Genomic DNA, 5,213 nt, shown 5'->3' on the forward strand with positions numbered 1-5,213 from the left:
GGCTGAGATCTGAGGTTCGAAGTTCAAAGCCAGCTTGGGCAGGAAAGTCCACGAGATTCTTATCTCCAATCAACCACTAGACAGCCAGAAGTGGCTCTGTGGCTCAAGTGGTAGAGTCCTAGCCTTGAGCTAAAGAGCTCAGGGACACTGCCCAGACCCAGAGATCAAACCCCACAACTGACAAAAAAAATTAATCTGGGATGAGATTTTTTAATATTCAGGTTTGATTCATTGAAAACACCATGTCTCCTCCATTGAATTGCTTTTGTTCCTTTGCCAAAAGTAAATAGGCCATGGTTTTTGTTTCTCTGCTCTGTTCTATTGATCTCTCCACCAATACCAAGTATTTTTTGTGTCAACATGTGTGTTCTTGAAGCCTTTTCATCCTTGTTTTTGTTTTTGAAACCAGATCTCACTATGTACTCACATTCACAACCTAGGGCTCCTCCTGTATCCACCTTCCATGTGTAGTATAACAGGCATGTGCCACCACACCCAACAAATTCCATACATTGTTGATTACTGTAGTGTGGCAGATTGAAAAGTTTTGGGAGAAGTGATAAAGGATCTTGAGATGAGATTATCCTGGATTTCCCAAGAGATAGGATGATCAGTTAGAGAGAAGAGATTTGGTAATGGAAGCAGAAATAAGATTGATGACATTGGCTGGGAACATGACTTAGTGGTAGAGTGCTAACCTTGAACAAAAAGAAGCCAGGGACAGTGCTCAGGCCCTGAGTCCAAGGCCCAGGACTGGTAAAAAAAATAACAACAATAAAAAAATAAACAACAAAGCAAGACTGATGACATTGTAACCACAGCCAAAGAACACAAGTGGCTAAAAAAGGCAAGAAAATATATTCCTACCAAGAAACTTCAAAAATTACATTGTAATGCACAAACAGAATCACAGCCATTCCTTGCCTGGCCAGGTGCTGCCAGGCTGTTGTTTTCATAGACATCCTGGAGCCTAGCCAGGAGGTGGGGGGCTGTTCAACCAGTTCAAGGCCTAGAGATGAGACAGACTATCCTTTGAATTTCAGGTGCCCGGCTCAATGGGTAGAGCCAGGAGTGCCCCCATCCCCTTTGGGGGAAATGTAGATACCTTGTGTTTAGCTCCAGGAGAGCTCTATTTTCTGTCCTGTGTTTCTGTCTAATGCTTTGCTGAGGCCTGCTCTCCACCCAACTTGTGACCTTGGTCTTTAAAAGTATGCTGCAGGTATTTTGCAGACCACTAGCATCCCAATAAAGACTCCAAAAATCGGACTTTCAAGATGTGGCTTCTCTATTTTCTCATGACTGGTTTTATATCTGATTTAAGGTGTATTTTACTGCACAACAATATGGCCTTGTCAATGACCCAATGACACTGATTTAGGACCTTTGACTTTTGGAGGTGAAACATAATGAATTTATTCTTATTGTTTAAGTCCAATGAGTGTGCTAATTGATTCAGCAGCAATAGAAATCTAGTATATTTAGCTATTCACTAAGTCTTGGAATTGTATACATGCATGGCTTTCTTCCAGGCCATTCTTTTCTTTTACAAAACTCTTTTACTTATCTAGTTCCTATGCCTTTCTATACTAGTTTTACATTAACCACATTTATATCTACAAAACATTGTGCTGGGATTTAAAAATAATCTTGCCACATTGACAATCAAACAAATCCATGTGAAACACTCACCACTGAGCTATATCCCCAATTCCTTGCTGAAGTTGTTTTACTCATTGAATGTGTCTCAATTTGTGGAGAATCTTTATGTTGTATCTTCCTATCCATTGACACAGTATCTATATGCATTTATTTAAAGTTTATTTTATTTCTCAACATTGTGTGATTTTTTTTGCACTCATGTTCTATGCATGGTTTATTAGATCAACAACTGTCTTATATTTTCCTTGAGCAACAGCAAATTGTATTACAGTAAAATTTTATGTTCATGTGTCCATTTTTATGATATATTATAATATACACACATAAGCTACATATATACATAATACTTGCATATATGCATACAAATTACAAATATATATACATATATAATTTGTTTTTATATGTCTAACTTATCCTGTAGCCTTGCTAAATTGACATATTAGTTGTAGGAGTATTCTGTAGATACCTTAATATTTTCTGCATAATCACCCCATGTACAAATAGTTATCATATTATTTCCTTACTCCAAGGTTTGTAAGAATTCAATGAAACCAGTGACTTAAAAATTCAACTTTATTAATTCCGTAAGCCTATTTCCATTATCTATCTTATACTGAGGCAAGAGGTCTGATTATTGATTTGAGAATCTTTTTTTGTTTAATGTTATAAATACCCTTTTCATGATTTCTTAAATTATGTTCTGTTCCTTTTGCTATATTATATTTCCATCTTCATTCAGTTCTAGGTATGTTTTCTTTCCTTTTAGACTTCTACGTTGACTCATAGATTCATGGAGGCATTTGATTTAGTTTACAAGCATTTAGAAGTTTTTGTCATTGATATCTGTTTTTCTTTTCATTTTGATTGGAAAAATCTTTCCGTATGATTTCCTTTTTAGATGGGTTTACATTTGTTTTTGGTACAGTGTATACAAAATGTTGTCATGTGTACTGTGGGGACTAGAAAAGATTGTACATTCTGATTTTGTTCTGTGGAGTACTCTAAATGTCGACTACACACTAGGGGCTCATGTTATTGAATTGGTCTAATCCTTGTTTACTTTTTGTCTAGTTTTCTTTAACAGTTCTTCAAAAGGGAGTATTGAAATCTCTATAAAAGATTGTACTTCTCTCTTCCTCTTTCTGTGTGTGAGAGTGTGTGTAGGTGCACACATGTGCACATACATGAACGTGTACATTGTGAATGAAAACCTGGGGAATTGAACCCAGGGCCTCAAGTATAGGAGACAAGCACTCTTGCCACTAGGCCATACCACCAACCCGTGAAAATTATTTACATCCAAATATGTGAACATGTGGCTCAGCCTTTAAAATATAATTATGTTGTGATATGAGGTGTTAAACTATTGATACCTAGACTTGGCTTTCTATGGAGGCAACAATCCACGTGATCAACAGCCTGTCAATTTCTAGGTTTCCCTTTGTGATGTACTATTCACCATTAGGCTTATTTCTTTGGGAAAAGAGTTAGCTCTAAATGAGTTTTTTAAATATGCAAGATGGCTAGGTGCTGGTGGCTGATGCCTGTATTGTAGCTATTCCGGAGGCTGAGATCTGAGGATTGTGGTTCGAAACCAGCCTGGGCAGGAAAGTCCATGAAATTCTTATCTCCAATTAACGAGCAGAAAATTGGAAATGGTGCTGTGGCTCAAGTGGTAGAGTGCTGGTCTTGAGCTGAAGAGCTCAGGAACAAGCCCAGGGCCAGAGTTCAAGCCCCAGGACCCACCAATAAAATAATAAGATATGAAAGAGTCTTAAGATCAACAAAAGGGGGCTGGGGATATGGCCTAGTGGCAAGAGTGCTTGCCTCCTATACATGAGGCCCTGAGTTCAATTCCCCAGAACCACATATACAGAAAATGGCCAGAAGTGGCGCTGTGACTTAAGTGGCAGAGTGCTAGCCTTGAGCAAAAAGAAGCCAGGGACAGTGCTCAGGCCCTGAGTCCAAGCCCCAGGACTGGCCAAAAAAAAAAAAAGATCAACAAAAGGATGGAATAAAAGATTTAGAGGGGCTGGGGATATAGCCTAGTGGCAAGAGTGCCTGCCTCGGATACACGAGGCCCTAGGTTCGATTCCCCAGCACCACATATATAGAAAAAGTTGGAATTGGCTCTGTGGCTCAAGTGGTAGAGTGCTAGCCTTGAGCAAAAAGAAGCCAGGGACAGCGCTCAGGCCCTGAGTCCAAGGCCCAGGACTGGCCAAAAAAAAAAAAAAAAAAAAAAAAAAAGATTTAGAAACACGGGTCGCGATGGCAGGTCTGAGGAAAAATGCCACATAGGCAGCTGTGGAAAGCCCTGGAAGTGCCCTGGAAGCCCCAAGGACTAGAAACTGAGGCAAGGAGAGGACGAAAGAATGTAGATACCTTGTGTTTAGCTCCAGGATGTATGTGTGTTTGTTTAGTTTTTAATAAAGCCTTATAGACAGGTGCAAATAGTAAATCCTCTTTTGCAACCCAGAACTCATTGTTGAGTATAAGATTTTGGTATATGTAAGAAGGAATCTGATTCCTAGAATAGTTGGTAATGTGGAGGTTTGTTTACTCACACAGGTTGGCTCTGAGAATATACCTGATGTAAAAGCTAAAAAACAATAAAGAATGGAAGCATGACTATACCACATAGTTGGGATGAACCGCTGGCAGTATGCAATGATAAAATGCAGGAAGAATTTCTCTGAGCAGGGGGTATCTGTATTCTTAGCTACTTGTGAGGCTGAAGGACGATCACTTGAGTTCGAATTAAAGGCCAGCCTGAGCAACAGAATGAGTCCCTATTTCAAAAGAGAGAATAACTCTATAACAGAATTGAGTTTCAAAATACAAGTCACCTCTTTTATGAGGCATGAAAATTTCCCTTAGTTTGTTATTGAAAAGTATTGGGTTGATAATTGATACTATGGAAAATGCTGCAAATCAGGTAGTACAAGAAACCATGAGAAGCAGGAAAACTGGTTTGCAATCCAAGGAAAGGTCGTGAATACAAAGAGCCAAGGGAGCCATCATTACTGCCATTTACACCTTCATCATCCTGGGGATCAAAGGAGTCATTAATTACCTACTGGTGTACTGAGCTATAGTAAACCAGTAAACATGTGTGCAATCCTTCCCATACGGCCTTTGTAATGGGGCAGACAATTCCATGATGGAAATATAGAAAACACTATACAAATCTTTAGACAATGATAACTTACAGAAATTTAATGAATTATATAGCTTCATTTGGTACAAATAAGAAATTAACTGCATTTGCCAGAGTTGAGTGAAGAACCTAGAAAGTCCAGTTATGGTCAGGACATGCCTGGTGATACAATACTCTCAAGAACTTTTTATATAATAAAGAGAAGCCAATAGAATATTCAGAAGTATAAATCCAATAAATGGAAAAATAATACACCAGTGGTGAACTTCCATTCCATTTATAATACCCAGATTCAGAGATTCAGATCACTAGTTCATTAACTTTGTATCCAACAGAGCATGTTCAGAAAAGATAATGATTCTATGGATCAACATGGATACAGCTTCCTTCCTGACAG

At 38.6% G+C, this 5,213-nt stretch overlaps 1 pseudogene; it reads left to right on the forward strand.

Moving 5' to 3' along the window:
• Positions 1-4,060: 4,060 nt before the first annotated feature.
• Positions 4,061-4,182, forward strand: LOC125344418 (annotated as a pseudogene).
• Positions 4,183-5,213: the final 1,031 nt, after the last annotated feature.

Source organism: Perognathus longimembris, chromosome 28 (assembly GCF_023159225.1).
Source record: "Perognathus longimembris pacificus isolate PPM17 chromosome 28, ASM2315922v1, whole genome shotgun sequence".
Classification (NCBI taxonomy): Eukaryota; Metazoa; Chordata; class Mammalia; order Rodentia; family Heteromyidae; genus Perognathus; species Perognathus longimembris.